General features: G+C 44.3%; 1 pseudogene across 1 annotated transcript; it reads right to left on the bottom strand.

Annotated features, from left to right (window-relative positions):
- Window positions 1-1,074: 1,074 nt before the first annotated feature.
- LOC309547990 lies at window positions 1,075-16,937 on the bottom strand (annotated as a pseudogene). Its single transcript has 2 exons — window positions 16,855-16,937; window positions 1,075-2,942 (listed from the first exon to the last, which is right to left on the bottom strand). The product of its transcript is annotated as an uncharacterized misc_RNA (transcript).
- Between the last annotated feature and the right edge of the window lie 547 nt (window positions 16,938-17,484).

The raw sequence follows: 17,484 nt of genomic DNA, 5'->3' as shown, positions 1-17,484 counted from the left end.
GTATCGGTATACCGTATGTACCGTAGCTTCGGCTACATACAGTATACCGCGCTGAGCCAATCACAGTGAGCGCTGTATTCTATTATTGAATGCAAAGCCTGCTCGGATTGGCAGAGTCAGAGAGGCGGGCTGATGTTACTCTGCCAATCTGAGCAGGCTTTGCATTCAATAAGAGAATACATCGCTCTCCCTGACTGGCTCAGTGCCGTACACTGTATGTAGCCGAAGCTACGGTACATATGGTATACCGGTACAGCCAGCGTCTTGAGAGATTACATCTACCAGTAATACTTATACTTATGTTGCCTTGGAGATATTATACTCGGCGTATAAGACGACCCCCCATTTTTGGGGGATTTTTTTGAGGTTCAAAAGTAGTCTTATACGCCAGAAAATACAGTATATAAATGAATCATTTAGCAGCTGCTATAGTAAAAGGATTGTGTGTAGGTAAGTAGTCAAAGCTACCTATAGCGCTTGCTCTAAATTAATACATATATGATTATAAATACAAGGTGTTAAATAAAAATGCCAAAAAAACAATATATAAAGTTCAAAAGTGTCCAATAAATCTAATCAAAATTCCTCAGTGAAGAAAATTTTCAGTGAAAGTTCCAATAATTGTGCGGAAAAAAATCTTATGCAGAAAAAAATTATATATATAAATATGTTGTGACTCTTCTGTGCAAAACTTCTTTAGACAAAGTGCAAGTGCTCAGCACAAAAAAATATCCAAGTGACAAAGGTAGGATTCGGTCACTCACCAGATGTGTGCCTTATAGCACCAAGACCTATCAAGCTTGTATAGCCCTCCAGGCTAAAAACGATCACTCTGGCTTGCTTCTAGGCCGGTGAAGTAATGAGGTCCCCCTCCGTCTCCTTTCCCCTCGCCAGGCAGGGATATATTGTTTTTTTGGCATATTTATTTAACACCTTGTATTTATAATCATATATGTATTAATTTAGAGCAAGCGCTATAGGTAGCTTTGACTACTTACCTACATAAAATGTCCTACATATATCCCCCACTTGGATTGGTTCAAATTAGAATCGATTCATAACCAATCAAACTGCTCAGATATTTCTGGCTCTTAAGATTGATGCCAACTCTGGGCATTTTATTTTTCTGGATTGTTCTTAATTGTCTTTTACCTCAACAATATAAACCAAACAGAAAATATATTAATATATATTTAATAATCACAAAAATCATGGAAAGAATTTTCAATAGGGGGTGAGTAAAAGTGTTATGTATGCTCCACCAAGGCTCCTGAAATTCTTTAGCACATTTTATTAGAACTGATGAGGTTTTCCTTCACCATTTCTTGTAATTCTATACTTTTCCTACTATCTATCTTAAATAATGTATCCAATTAAATTAGTGGTGGTATTTTTTAATAAAGGAGAAATCCAAATTGCCAAGATCAGTTTGCTCAATGTCCATAGATATTTGATTCATCAGGATATTGGTCTGAATGTATTCCTCTCAGATTGTCAACAGTCCATCTGTGAGGTTCACACACCAGCATGTGATAGGTGTCTGGCACTGTATTTGTCTCTGCCAAGTGAATGAGGGCACCCCTAATGCACAGACCTTCGAGTCTTCTCCATGAATTATCCTCTTCCAGGCTGGTTTATATTTTTGCAATCGAACCAGGCAGTTCCCAGAATGTGTAGCAGCACAGCCATCTATGTGCTCCAGCCGCTTAAAAGAACAGGAACAAAGGCAGGCATGACCATGTCTGATACAGCATTTGGGGTCCATCGTTTTCCACACTGGTTGCCTTTGATGATGAGTTTGCTTTGTGGTAGCAGTTGTTTCAGTATATTAGTGCCATTTCTCACCTCACTAAGAACAATTATCTTATGTACGGGTAAGGGTGTTGACCATGTCAATAGCCAGAGGTATTTCCTGCTTCCCAATTTGATCTTTATTGCAAAGAGTAACCAGGCTCCTTACTTTAGCAAGGGTAACATTCTTACAAGTAACACCACTGTCTTTGATAAGATTGAATAATAAAGTCTAGTTCATTATCCTTGGCTATTCTCCTTGTTTGATTTCTTGAAGCCCTAGGCTCAGGTGTTCACTCAGAAGGTTTCCTATAATACCACATACCATAGACTTGGATACATTATTGGTTTGAGGTGTTTTATTCAGTGCACTCACCGACATGTGAATGTTCTGCAAATCTTCAGCAATGGTGTGAACGTCCTGAGTATCTATTTCTATTTCAGCTAGAGTGTTCAAATTCATTCTTCCCCCTTTAAGCAGTACCTGCTGTATTCCACACACAAAATTGTGTTCTCTTATATTTAGACTCTCTATATCAGCCCTATGCCAACCTGAATCACCCAAACTGAGTCCTGATATTATATCAGTACCCAGATCCTGCTTTGAAACTTTCTTAAGATTGAGCCCTTGTGCAGCATCCCAAAATAAGTTTAGATATGTTTGAAAGACGAAATTAAACCAAATTTCCATTGATTCAGGGCAACTCTCTGAAATGTTAAATAATGTAAAATTCAACAGTAATGATAATGATAAATATGAAACATCGCTATATACAAAAGTTTGAGTCCACTCAATAAAATGTCCATGTTCTGGTCACTGTAAAATTGTAGGACAGTCTCTAGAATTTGTGACCATTATATTTAGGATTTTTGTACAGACTCCATCCTTCATATCATGGGGGCTACAGGATATAATACCCTCCTTAAATATTGTAAAATTCAAAAGTCATTTGCATTTGTGGTCCATTCTTTGTCTCCACTAGTATTATATTTATACTCCTGTGACGATCGCTTCTTTCTGGGTAAGTCCAAACAGCATTTTCCACAAACGAATCAAATCTTGGTATCATTATCTTACATCTAACGACATTCCACCCTCCCTGACTATGCCCTTCACAGTGTTACCATGTATCTGGATGCCCTCTACACTTCTTTTATTTCAATCAGATTCTCCCACTGGTAAGCATTTGAATTCCTTAACTTGACACTTCTCCATTCTGATGTTTATGATGCAAATTAGTGGAGTATTTAATGCTGATATCATCACATATGTTAATGAAGGCTTGTTCCTGTCCAGGGGGATGTCTTCATTTTGGTGTAGTCTTGTAATGTAGGGATTTAGTGTATTTTAATTAGTGTATTATAATGAACCTAGTTACATATTAGTAGTGGGATGATACATATTAATTATTATTATAATTCAAGTTATTCCTGCACCAATTTGGTTCATTCAGAGAGATGCATTTGTTTAGACTTCAGAACAGCCAACAAAGGTACAGACAAAGTATATGACAGGAAACTTGGAATATTAGTACGACATTAAGACACCTTCAGAAGACCCAGTTCCCCCTGTCATAATTTAGCCAAAAAAAAAACATGTCCTAATATACACATCGTCCCCAGTGGGGACAAGAAATCCGATTGTCCAGTTTTTTAGGCCTTCGATCTGCTTTTGTCCTTCTGGGTGACAGATAATGTCTCTTAGCTGTGGACAGTTGCAGTCATAAAAATCTCCAGAAATTTCCTAACTTGCATTCTTTTACTACTAATTAGATGTCTGACCAGACCATCTACACTCCACATTCTTTCTCAAATTTACAATGTTTACTTAGATTGGCCCTCAAGGGCTGAGGTGGCATTAACTGTCCTTTTGTTATGTAGAATATACCTGCTCTGGTCAGACCCTTCAGTCAACAACAAGTTCCCCTTTGAAATGCCTAATTATATTAACAATCTGTTCCCCAAATACCAATGTAACCGAATTTCTGTGGGTCTTATGTGGGTGGAATTATTAAGCCCCTCTCTGAGGGTTTTCTGTAGGTGGAAGTAGGCCCCTTCCTGTGGGTCTTCTTTGGGTGGAATTAGGCCACTTTCTGTGGGTGTTTTGTGGGTGGAATTAGGCTCCTTTCTGTGGGTCTTCTGTGGGTGGAATTAGGCCCTTCTATGAGCGTCTTCTGTAAGTGGAATTAGGCCCCTTTCTGTCGGTGGAATTAGGCCCCTTTCTGTGGGTTGAATTAGGCCCTTTTCTGTGAGTATTCTGTGGGTTGAATTAAGCTCCTTTCTGCGGATGTTCTGTGGGTGGAATTAGGCCCCTTTCTGTGGGTCTTCTGTGGGTGGAATAGTGCCCCTTTCTGTGGGTGTTTTGTGGTTAGAATTCTACCTCTGTCTGTGGGTCTTTTGTGGGTGGAAGTAGGCCCCTTTCTGTGGGTGGAATTAGGCCACTTTCTGTGGGTGTTTTGTGGGTGGAATTAGGCCCCATTTTTAAGTCTTCTGTGGGTGGAATTAGGCCCCTCTCTGAGCGTCTTCTGTGGGTGCAATTAGACTCATTTCTGTCAATGGAATTAGGCCCATTTCTGTCAGTGGGATTAGGCCCCTTTCTGTGGGTCTTCTGTAAGTGGAATTAGGCCCCTTTCTGTGGGTCATCTGTGGGTGGAATAGTGCCACTTTCTGTGGGTGTTCTGTGTTTATATTTCGGCCCCTTTCTGTGGGTCTTCTGTGGGGTGGAATAGTGTCACTTTCTGTGGTTAGTATTCTGCCCTCTTCTGTGGGTAGAATAGTGTCCCATTTTTGTGGTTCTATTTGTGAGGGGCATTGCCCAATGTATGCGGGTCTCCTTAGGTGCTATAGTGCACCATTTCTGTGGGTGTTTCCCAAGGAGGAATAATAAGTGCTCATTTGTGTAAGTGTTCTTAGTAGGAAGAAGTGCCCATTTATGTGGGTGTCCTTGAGAGGAAGAGTGTCCATTTGTGTGGGTGTGGGACAGGGGGTGTTATAATGCCCATTTGTGTAGGCTTCCTGGGGAAGAGTAGTACCCATTTGTGTGGGTGTCCAGGGGTGACAGAGTGCCTTTTTTTGAACGTGTTGTGTGTAAAATGTTGCTGCAAAGTTCCTTTCAAGGATGATACACATAACTCCTATGTAAAGACCACCATGCCAAGTTTTTCTGGTTGTATATTTTTTACATTTCATGCTGCTGCAATAATTAAAAAGGACTGAAAACTAATATTAAGAAAAAAAATTGTCTCCTTTTAATTTTTAATTAAGTGTACTTTGCTATTTTTCTTTAAATTTGTTCCATTTAATTGTTGTTGGCATCAGAAAAGTAGAGGCAGTGTGCTACTAATAACCATTGTCATAACCAAACCCCACCATCACAACACCCCACCCCCATCCCACATTAAAACTAAAACAATGCATAAACTATGTGCCCATGTGCATCCTATGAAAAGGTGCACAGTGTTCATAGGTAAGTTTGAAGCTTAGAAACATTGCACTTCACCAGACATGTCATATCTAAAATGTAACTCACCAGGTGAAGTACTGATGCTGATACAAATTGCCTCTAAGATTCTGAGACATTTTGAGGTATACATAAGGTATAGAACAAGTATAGAATCAACACGTGATGTCAATTGATTCTATATTTGTTTTGTGCTTACCAGCATATGTATATGAATTACTATTCACATCATCATTTGTCAAACTGGCCACATCTCATACAAAGTCCCAAACACTTTTTGAACACTGTGTGTTCTATACTTTATGTATACATAGGGATGGAGACTCAATGGCAAGAGTCTCATTTAAAGTCCCATTTATTCCCTATTTTTCCCCATTGTCCCCCTCCCCCCTTTTTCCTCCCCCTCCCCCTTATATAATAAACATTTTGGGGTATGAAGATGTCCTCCTCTATGAACTCCACCTCAATGTCCTGCAGCAGTCCAGCATGCCGGGCAATGTTGTGCAGCATGCTGCAGGCCAGGAACATGTCCCCCACTTTCTCTGGAGTATATTTCAGGAACCCTCCAGAGAGCAAGATGCACCGGGACCTACTCTTCAGCACACCTAAGGTCCGCTCGATGACAATCCAGGTCCTGGAGTTGGCTGCATTGTACCTCGAAATAGGCACGAGAGGTGCATTACAAGATGGGTGTGAACAGCCAGGGCAAGCACAGGTATCCGGAAGTGTAAAAAAAAATTTTAGTTGCATTAAGTTTGCCAAAACACATATAGCAGAGGAGAAAAAAAAATATAGAGTTTGGCGAATTTGGAAATAGGGGCACATTACTGAAGAGTCACAGGTAAGAGCGTTGCAGAGGTGAGACATGAAATGATCTTGCAGGTATTTAAAGAATAAACATGCATGCATGAAAACATATGAGGATTTTTCACTAATCACCAAGAAGCCAGCCATGATGGAATGATCCCTTTTCAAAATTCTCAAAGAGCTGAGACTGGCGAAGGATATGGGCATAATGCACTGACCCGGGGAATCCAGTTACCACATTCCAGATCAACATCTGGCTGTCACACATCACCTGGATGTTCATCTAATGGTAGCCCTTGCGGTTCCTATAAATATGCTCCCTGTGGCTGGGTGGAAAGAGGGGGACATGGGTGCAATTGATAGTGCCCATTACATTGGGGATGGATGCCATACTGTAGAATCCACCTTTATTTCGATCACACTCCTGGCGAGACGACGGCATGTAGATGTAGGTGGATACAATTGCACGGAATCCCTGCAGCAGTCACCCAAGGATACAGGAAAAGGATGCGTGCGACATGCTGACAACATCCCCGGCCACCATTTGGTACAAAGCCTTTCCGAGAAAATCGAGCATGGCCAGCAACTTCATCATGCTCAGGATAGTATGACTCCTCTGGGTGGTGGTCTCCAGAACTAGACGCAGCCAGTGGTGGGATTCAAAAATTTTAGTAACCAGTTCCGACTTTCCCAGCAGAATGACCAGCGTGCCCCCTTTTAATGCAGAATGACCAGCGTGCCCCCTTTTAATGCAGAATGACCAGCGTGCCCCCTTTTAATGCAGAATAACCAGCGTTCCCCCTTTCAATGCACAGTGACCAGCGTGCCCCCTTTCAATGCACAGTGACCAGTGTACATGCCCCCTTCAATGCACAGTGACCAGCGTGCCCCCTTTCAATGCAGAGAGACCAGCGTGCCCCCTTTCAATGCAGTGACCAGTGTACATGCCCCCTTTAATGCACAGTGACCAGCGTGCCCCCCTTTCAATGCAGAGAGACCAGCGTGCCCCCCTTTCAATGCACAGTGACCAACGTGCCCCCTTTCAATGCACAGTGACCAACGTGCCCCCTTTCAATGCAGTGACCAGTGTACATGCCCCCTTTAATGCACAGTGACCAGCGTGCCCCCCTTTCAATGCAGAGAGACCAGCGTGCCCCCCTTTCAATGCACAGTGACCACAGCATTGCCCCCAATCATTGCAGAGTGCCAGCCACAGCATTGCCCCCAATTGCAGAGTGCCAGCCACAGCATTGCCCCCAATTGCAGAGCGCCAGCCACAGCATTGCCCCCAATGATTGCAGAGTGCCAGCCACAGCATTGCCCCCAATCATTGCAGAGCGCCAGCCACAGCATTGCCCCCAATCATTGCAGAGTGCCAGCCACAGCATTGCCCCCAATTGCAGAGTGCCAGCCACAGCATTGCCCCCAATTGCAGAGCGCCAGCCACAGCATTGCCCCCAATTGCAGAGCGCCAGCCACAGCATTGCCCCCAATGATTGCAGAGTGCCAGCCACAACATTGCCCCCAATTGCAGAGTGCCAGCCACAACATTGCCCCTAACTGCAGAGCGCCAGCCACAACATTGCCCCCAATTGCAGAGCGCCAGCCACAACATTGCCCCCAATGATTGCAGAGTGCCAGCCACAACATTGCCCCCAATTGCAGAGCGCCAGCCACATTGCCCCCAATTGCAGAGCGCCAGCCACAACATTGCCCCCAATTGCAGAGCGCCAGCCACAGCATTGCCCCCAATGATTGCAGAGTGCCAGCCACAACATTGCCCCCAATTGCAGAGCGCCAGCCACAGCATTGCCCCCAATTGCAGAGCGCCAGCCACAGCATTGCCCCCAATTGCAGAGCGCCAGCCACAACATTGCCCCCAATTGCAGAGTGCCAGCCACAACATTGCCCCCAATTGCAGAGCGCCAGCCACAACATTGCCCCCAATTGCAGAGTGCCAGCCACAGCATTGCCCCCAATTGCAGAGCGCCAGCCACAACATTGCCCCCAATGATTGCAGAGTGCCAGCCACAGCATGCCCCCAATTGCAGAGCGCCAGCCACAACATTGCCCCCAATTGCAGAGTGCCAGCCACAGCATTGCCCCCAATTGCAGAGCGCCAGCCACAACATTGCCCCCAATGATTGCAGAGCGCCAGCCACAACATTGCCCCCAATTGCAGAGCGCCAGCCACAGCATTGCCCCCAATTGCAGAGCGCCAGCCACAGCATTGCCCCCAATTGCAGAGCGCCAGCCACAACATTGCCCCCAATTGCAGAGTGCCAGCGATCCCCGCGAGACCCATGCACTTACCTCACGGACGGTCTCGCAGTCGGCTCCCCGCGTCTCCGAGTCCTCCCGCGGCGCCTCCTCCTCGTCCAATGGCACGGTGTTTGCCTTTCGGCCAATCAGGAAGCGGGAGGACCCGCTCCCTGATTGGCCAGGAGGAGGATCATGTGACAATAGCGAATTCTCATTCGCTATTGTCACGGAATGGGCGGGTCGGGCGCACTGCTCCGCCCCCCGGCCACCACGTCTGCCCGAGCGCGGGACATTCAATTGTCCTGCGCGTCCTCAGACACGCAGAGGGATTCAGCCGGTTCTGCGAACTTGCAGAAAGTTAGCCACCGGTTCTATGGAACCGGTGCGAACCGGCTGAATCCCACCACTGGTCATCTCCAAATTGTCTTCCACACCTTCCACAGTGATTTGGGATTTTTGGGGGTACAGGGGGAAATTTGGCTAAACTTTAGTCGAGCTTTTAGCTGGCGTGTTTTTAAGTCGCGCTCTGGCCTTATTGCATCTTAATGAATCTCACTCTAGGCGCTATTTTCCGCCCGCCGTTCTTTGAATACCAATTTCAGACTTAAAACTTCGCCGGTTCACAAAATCCTGCCGAAACGACAATTCGCCGTACTATGAATCAGGCCCTGTGTGTAGCACAGTCAACACACCAAGAGAGGCCAAATTTTTGCAGGGCTAAAATACACTCTTAGAAAAGTATACTGTTAAATAACACCCCGCTTCAATATGTGCTATTGGGGGGCCACTGGTTTATCACACCAGTTGTTGAAAAAATTGGCAGGTGAGTTTGGCGCTGTGTATATTTGACTTCACACAGCAACAGAGGCAATATTGTTGCAGGACACAAATATACTCAGTCAGATAACACCCCACTTCAATATATGCTATTGGGGGGCCACTGGTCTATCACACCAGTTCTACAAATAATTGGCAAGTAACTGTTGTCACTGTGTGTAGCACAGTCAACACAGCAAGAGAGGCCAAATTTTTGCAGGTCTAAAATACACTCTTAGAAAAGTATACTGTTAAATAACACCCCGCTTCAATATGTGCTATTGGGGGGCCACTGGTTTATCACACCAGTTGTTGAAAAAATTGGCCAGTGAGTTTGGCGCTGTGTGTATTTGACTTCACACAGCAACAGAGGCAATGTTGTTGCAGGACACAAATACACTTGTAAAGTATACTCAGTCAGATAACACCCCACTTCAATATGTGCTATTGGGGGGGCCACTGGTCTATCACACCAGTTCTACAAATAATTGGCCAGTAACTGTTGTCACTGTGTGTAGCACAGTCAACACAGCATGAGAGGCCACATTTTTGCAGGACTAAAATACACTCTTAGAAAAGTATACTGTTAAATAACACCCCGCTTCAATATGTGCTATTGGGGGGCCACTGGTTTATCACACCAGTTGTTGAAAAAATTGGACAGTGAGTTTGGCGCTGTGTGTATCAGACTTCACACAGCAACAGAGGCAATGTTGTTGCAGGACACAAATACACTTGTAAAAGTATACTCAGTCAGATAACACCCCACTTCAATATGTGCTATTGGGGGGGCCACACTGGTCTATCACACCAGTTGTTGAAAAAATTGGCCAGTGAGTTTGGCGCTCTGTGTATCAGACTTCACACAGCAACAGAGGCAATGTTGTTGTAGGACACAAATACACTTGTAAAAGTATACTCAGTCAGATAACACCCCACTTCAATATGTGATATTGGGGGGCCACTGGTCTGCCACACCAGTTCTACAAATAATTGGCCAGGGAGTTTGCCACTGTGTGTAGTGTTGCTGCAGAAACGCTCAGTCTCACCACCACACCTGTCACAATGCTGCACAGTGCACAATAATACTACTAATCCACTATAATATGCTTTCTACAAAGTATATTATACTGTGGATTAACCCCCACCCCCCTTTTTAGTGCACTGCACAGCAATACCAAAAAATTTGCAGCCCTTTAAATTACTTTTGTGGACATTGACAGATCGATTTGTGTATGACTGCAGCCGATCTCTAACTGCCACTACAGCAACCACAGGATACCACTCCCTATAGTAAAGAGACTGTAATAGACCCTAAAACGACATTGGAGCACTTTACATGACTTTGGTGGACATTGACAGAGCGATTTGTGTGTGACTGCAGCCGATCTCTAACTGCCCCTAAAGCAACCACAGGATACCTCTCCCTAAGCTCAAAAGATACTAGACCTATACCGAAATACCAGCCCTCAAAAGGACTTTTGTGGACATTGACAGAGCGATTTGTGACTGCAGCCGATCTCTAACTGCCCCTAAAGCAACCACAGGATACCTCTCCCTAAGCTCAAAAGATACTAGTAGACCTATACCGAAAAATACCAGCCCTGGAAAGGACTTTTGTGGATCTTCACAACGCTATATGTTTCTAGCAAACTCTCCCTGACGAGCACAGCAGACCTCTCCCTACACTGGCAGAAAGCGGAATGTAAAATGGCTGCCAGGTCAGGTCTATTTATAGGGTAGGGGGACTGTCCATGTGCTGGAATGTTTCAATTGGCTGTCCCATTCCACCTGACGGCTGTGTCAAAGTTCTTCCCAATGTAAACAAATATGGCCACCGCGTACGACGCCATGTGTTCACAAATTTGGCAGGTAGCGAACAAGCAAAATTTGCCGCGAACCGACCGCCGGGCGAACCGCAAGGCCATCTCTACTCATTAACTAACTGTTGGAGAAAAACTGAGGGAGAAGAGAAACATTGGAATACTAGTCAGTACCAGTTTGCAAAAGTGTTTTTGCTTTGGAAAAATAAATCACCTTCAATGTTGGGTATCCTACCTGTATCGATGTTGTTGCATTATGTAAAACTATTAGAATAGTTTTTACATTTTTTAATGGGGCGCCTCGAGACTGTCCATAATTTTAAAGTGTGCATTAACTAAAAAAAGTTTGGGAAAAACTGACCTAAAGAGACAACACAGAAGACACTGCCTGCTTTCAGGCTCAGTTAGTCTGATCAACATTTTCAACTGATCGCAGCCTCATATAGAGCATGAGGATCAGCTCCTTGGTCACGTGGAACTTCTTTAGAGCTTCGTCCTCTGTGAAGTGGTCCAGCAGGGTCCTGTCTGCAAAATCTTGCTGAGCCATTAGGACAACCCTCCTCCTCTGATGCCTTCTGAGCATGTTGAATTGCAATGGATTGCATTCAAAAACCTCAATAGCTGTGAATGCTGCCAAGCCAACTCTCTCTCTCCAACAGGAAATACCTCACTGGTTACCCCACAGCAAAACCCTGGTGTTACATGTTGTGTTTTTTTTTTTACTTCCTGTTCCATTAGTGAATTGAACTTAACAGCTTAGTGCACAATTTTTTTTGCAATATTTAACCACTTCTGGACTGGAAGGTTTTCCCCCTTAATGATCAGGCCATTTTTTGCAATACGGCACTACGTTAATTTAACTCACAATTGCGCGGTCGTGCGACACTGTACACAAATAAAATTGATGTCCTTTTTTACCCCAAATAGAGCTTTCTTTTGGTGAGCACCTCTGCAATTTTTTTTTTTTTTTGCACTATAAACAAAAAAAGAGCGACAATTCTGAAAAAATAAAAACAATATTTTTTACTTTCTGCTATATAACATTCCCAATAAAAAAAAATTAAAAATCACATTTTTTTTATCATTTTAGGCCAATTTGTACATATTTTTGGTAAAAAAAAAAAAATCCCATGAACGTATATTGATTGGTTTTGCACAAAAGTTATTGTATCTACAAACTAGGGGAAAGATTTATATAATTTTTATTTATTTATTTATTTATTTTTTACTAGTAATCAGCGATTTTTTAGCGGGACTGCAACATTACAGTAGATAGATCAGACACTTAACTTACATTTTTGACACTTTTTGGGGGGATCATTGACATTACCACAGTAATTAGTGCTAAAAATATACACTGTTACTCTACTAATGATGCTGGCAGGGAAGGGGTTAACACCAGGGGCATTCAAGGGTTAAATGTGTCCTTAGGGGGTGCTTTTTAACTGGGGGGGGGGGTGGGCTTGCTGTATTAACAGAGACCTGTGTTCCTAAATAAGAGGAACACAGGATCCCTGTGTTTATAACTGACAGAACAGTGGTCTGCCATGTTTACAATGGGCATTCTGTCTCCACGGGAAACAATCGCGGGTGCCCAGCGGCAATCGTGGCCGATGGACCCGCTGATTGGCTCCCCCTATAGCCAATCTGCCTCCCCACCCAAAGCACTTTGTCCCCATGTCGATGGGGACAAGGGCCTCATCCCCACAACCCTATGCTGTGGTTGTGGAGGTCTGCGGGCCCCCCATATGCATGAGACAGTTTTTTGACAATTCCTTTATTAAAAAATTAAAAATAAAATAACAGTGTCCCCTGGTGTAAATCCATCGTCAATTACAATGCCCGCTGCACCGCGGAACCCGGAAAAAAATTGCTTTGCAGTCAAGTCAAGTTCTTATATAGGTAAGGACAGGGCCACCTGGTGACGTCACCAGGTAGCACCACCCCCTGTGACGTCACTGACCCAGCATGCACTGGTCACCCTAAATCACTCATCCATGTCTTTATGGACCTTGCTTTGTGCACTGGTCAGCAGTCATGTTGGAATAGGAAGGGGCCATCCCCAAACTGTTCCCACAAATAAAGACGCCTTAAGAGTTACCTTCACTGGAACTAAGGGGCCAAGCTCAACCCATGAAAAACAACCCCACACCATAATCCCCCCTCCACCAAATGATTTGGACCACTGCACAAAGTAAGGTTAATAAAGACATGGATGAGCGAGTTTGGGGTTGAGAAACTTGACTGGCCTGTACAGGGTCCTGACCTCAACCCTATAGAACACCTTTGGGAAGAATTGGAGCATAGAATGCGAGCCAGGCCTTCTCGTCCAATATCAGTGCCTGACCTCACAAAGGCTCTTCTGGAAGATTGATCAAGACACACTCCTAAACCTTGTGGACAGCCTTTCCAGAAGAATTAAAACTGTTATAGCTGCAAAGGGTGGGCCAACTCAATATTGAACCCTACGGACTAAGACTGGGATGCCATTAAAGTTCATGTGCGTGTAAAGGCAGGTGCCCCAATACTTTTGACAATATATTGTGTGTATATATACTGTATGTGTGTGTATATATATATATATATATATATATATATACACAGTATATATATATATATATATATATAAATATAAATAATATATACAGTATATATATATACAGTATATATATCATATAAAGCAGCGCTAAAGTATATTAATGTGTACTGAATAAACAGCAAAGATACAATTAATAGTCATGTCAATACAGACATAATTGAAAAGAATATGTGTAAATGAAAAATATGTAATAAAAAGTGTAAAAGTACAATAAGGTGAAGCAATCTTCAATAAAGTGCAAATGAAGATCAGAATAAGGATCCCCGCCATCAGCACCCTTCAACACACGCTTCTTACCAGACCAATAGGACCATAGATTATAATGGCCAAATAGACTCAAACAGGTAATAAGAAACAGATCAACATTAATTATTGGGGCATTGCCATTGAGGCGACAGTGTCCCTAGACTCCGTCCAGATGTCCCATTTCATTTTTGCTTCAACATAGGAGCAATAATAACAGTAGTAATAAAAGTACAACCAAAGATAGATTAAGGAGAAACAGTAAACTGTTTCAAACAACATAGTCAGAATATCTTGCAGGGAGCTGTCCCCGGTTAGACCATATTGGGCAAACGGCTCCCCTGATCCTTGGTAAAATCACTTGGGACAGGATCTTCAACAAATGGTGACTTAAAAGCCTCAGGTGGCAAAGGGTCAGATGCACTTTCTGCCTTCTCTTCTCCTGAGCCTGTGATTAGTTCCTCAGATTAGTTAGTACAGTCTATGGTACTGGACAGGGTAGACGGGGCCTCCAGGCTCTCAGCTTCCAATGATGTCAGGCTCTAGGCCCTGGGAGGCTAGAGACTCGAGTATGAGGGGTGGCAGGAACCAGTCAGTGGGAGCTTCATGAACCAGGGGAAGATCTGCAGTGTTAAACCTCTACCAGTCATTGGTGAGCCTCCCTGCGCATTCACTATCCAGCACACAAGGCCTCCGCAGGTTTCGATGCAGTCTCTTTTTGATGGGATCAGGCCTCTCAGAGACCAAGTCATAGACTGAGGTAGGTGTGAAAGGCTGCCCCACTACCTGGTACAGGGTGAGCTCCTACTTGGGCTACAGCTTTCCCCCTCTAGTGTGCTTGATGTTCTTAATCAATACCCAGTTCAGATGTTTCACATATTCCTCACATGTCTTAGAGAAAATGATAATGTCATTGAGGTAAATCAGTACAATCTCGAAATTGAAGTCCCCTAGACATTTCTCCATTAGGCGCTTGAATGTGCTAAGGGCATTACTGAGACCGAAGGGTATACATTTATACTTGAACAGTCCCAGGGGCATAATCAAGGCAGTCTTCTTCCTGTCCTGGCCCTGTACAGGTACTTGCTAGTAGCCATTGGCCAGGTCTAGGGTAGAGAAGAACTTTGCTTGCCCAAGTGCCGTAAGATATTCTTCAACCCAAAGAAGGGTGTAGGTGTCCCAGTGGTTGCAGGCTTTTAATTTGCGATTAGCCATGCAGAACCACAAGCTGACGTCTTTATCACACACCAGCACAGCAGGAGTGGCCCAGGGACTGTGACTTTCCTGGATCATCCCACCTTGTAGCATATTGAGAAGCAGTTCCTCAACTTTCTGGCAAAACGCTGAGGGGAATGTGGTTGTACCACTCCTAGATGGGTGGTGTGTCCCTTGTATGGATTGGGTAATCGATGGCTTCAGTCAACCCATAGTCCTCAGGATTGGTGGGGAACAGCAACAAGTGCTATTTATTGAAACGCCTGTCCCAAGTGACTTCTTGTGTTAAGTCCCAGACTGCCCACAGTCCTTGTATAGGTGTCCATAATGGCCACACCCCCAGCATTTTAGGTCCTCCTTGGGATCCCTGTGCAACAGGTTCTCGCCCCTGTGGGGTGGGGATGGGTTATTTGTAGAAGTGGCTGCCTCCTGTTTTGTGGTGCTTGGATCCTGGGCCAGTTTATTTAGGGCTGTTTGCATTGCAGACAGGGGTGAAGGTGCCAGGGCCTCCTCTTTGAGGTACACTGGTTCAAACTTCTTAGTTACTGCCACTGGTGTGTTTGCTTCCACTTGGTCCCACGCAACCGCATCCACCACCGCATCATGGAAGGAAGTGGTGGGTTGCTCCCTAACTTTCTTCTGCAGGGCCCTCCAAACTGGGCCTGCCTTCAGACCAGTGATGATTTGGTGCCTCAGTATGTGGTCTGAGACAGCAATATTAGTGCATGCGCAGATGTCCCTTTTTTCTAGGCATCTCCAGAGGTTCTGCACAGCCACCGCCTAGTGAGTGAGGCTCTCATCCTGCTGTTTCCTTAGAAAGAACCTTTGCCACAGCTCTGGTAGCTTCTTCCCAAACAGGCCCTCCAAATGTGACATGATCTGTTATCTGGCAGCACCACCACTGCATGGAGGGCATTGGCCTCTAAAGCATTAATGGCCAGCTCCGCCACCAGCCAGGCTGGAACCTGGTACATAGGCATGGCACTCTCTAGCCTCTCCCCTTACTTTGCCAGAGGAATGTTAGAGCCACTGAACTTTAGTATTAGGGCTAGAGCCGTTCCTAGCGCAGCCATGCTGAAGCTCAGTCCTGCTTCCACACCCGCCACCAAGGACATGTCCTTCCGACTGAGTGTCGGAACCTTGCACATGATTGGATGATAGAAATCAGCAGAGCTTCCCTTCATTTCAGATCTTCCCCTCAGATCTACAGTGACTGCATTTCCAAATGGGCTTGTAGGGCACAATGGATTTGCCTTTAGTAAATAAACCCCATAGTACTGTATGCCTAACATGGAATAAACCTAAAACTGGAAGCAAACAATATTTTACCTATGTTGTAATCCATAGATGTTTACAGGGCAAAATAAGATTAATATGTAATATATGCCGCAAAAAAACAATATTTTTTTCCTGAGACTCTGTGCAGTTATTTTGTGATCAGTAAAATGTTCAGTTTTTAAAAGTGGAATGATGTATTTGGATAAAATGCAAAAGGCGTAAGCTGGCCATACTAGTAGAATTTCGCTCAAAAATTGGGGTCTTTCATTTGATGACAAGAAAATATGAAGGCGCAGGATGGAAATTTTTTAGAACAAATGCATTTTCAACAGTGTATGTGCGAAATGCCATTCACACAAAAACTGACTGTTAGAAGCAAAAGAAATTTTGAACTACTTTGGAACGACATTCATCAAGTCTCTGTTGGCATTATTAAATGTACTGCTGAAATATTTAGTATGATCATTTGTTAAAAATCTACCAGTGTATATCCAGCTTTAGAATTGTTGTCAGGTATGTATTATGCCCACATTGTCCCAGTTGGGAAGGTTTCCCCTCACCTTCTGTCCTGATGACAAAACAGGGAGTGAATAGAATCTCCCCGATGAGGAGATACAATAAGTGTTCTTATATTCTCAACCATGAATCAATCAGCTAAATATGAAGACATATTATAATGCATGTCTGGTGGAAACATCATGTATACTAATGGCATTTTTCCACTGCAAGTACCGGCTAGTACCGGCTCGGCTCTACTCGGCCCTGCTTGGCCCGGTTTGCTTTTCCACTGCGGTACCGCATGGTATAGTGTCGGAACGGTTCGGTGCGGTACGGTATAGGTTTGCTTTTCCACTAAAGTAGTACTAAAGTTAAGTGGGTGGGATAACAACGGGGTGGGTGTGATTCTCTGACCAATCAGTGGCTACTAGTGACTGCATGCAAAGGATTGTGGGATATGGTACCAGTTTGGTACCTGTTGGAACCACAATCGAGTAGGTACTGTTTTTTCAGAGCCGTACCGTACCGTACCGTTCGGTTCCATGCAGTGGAAAAGCAAACCTATACCGTACCGTACCGAACCGTTCCGACCCTATACCATGCGGTACCGCAGTGGAAAAGCACAAAAGCGTGCCGAACCGGTACGGTTCCATGCAGTGGAAAAGCGCCATAAAACCACTAATGCCTGGAAG

This window comes from Pelophylax lessonae (assembly GCF_965119305.1).
Source record: "Pelophylax lessonae genome assembly, chromosome: 2".
NCBI classification, from domain to species: Eukaryota; Metazoa; Chordata; class Amphibia; order Anura; family Ranidae; genus Pelophylax; species Pelophylax lessonae.
Note: the sequence above shows the minus strand (reverse complement) of the source record. Positions and strands in the feature narration are given on the sequence as shown.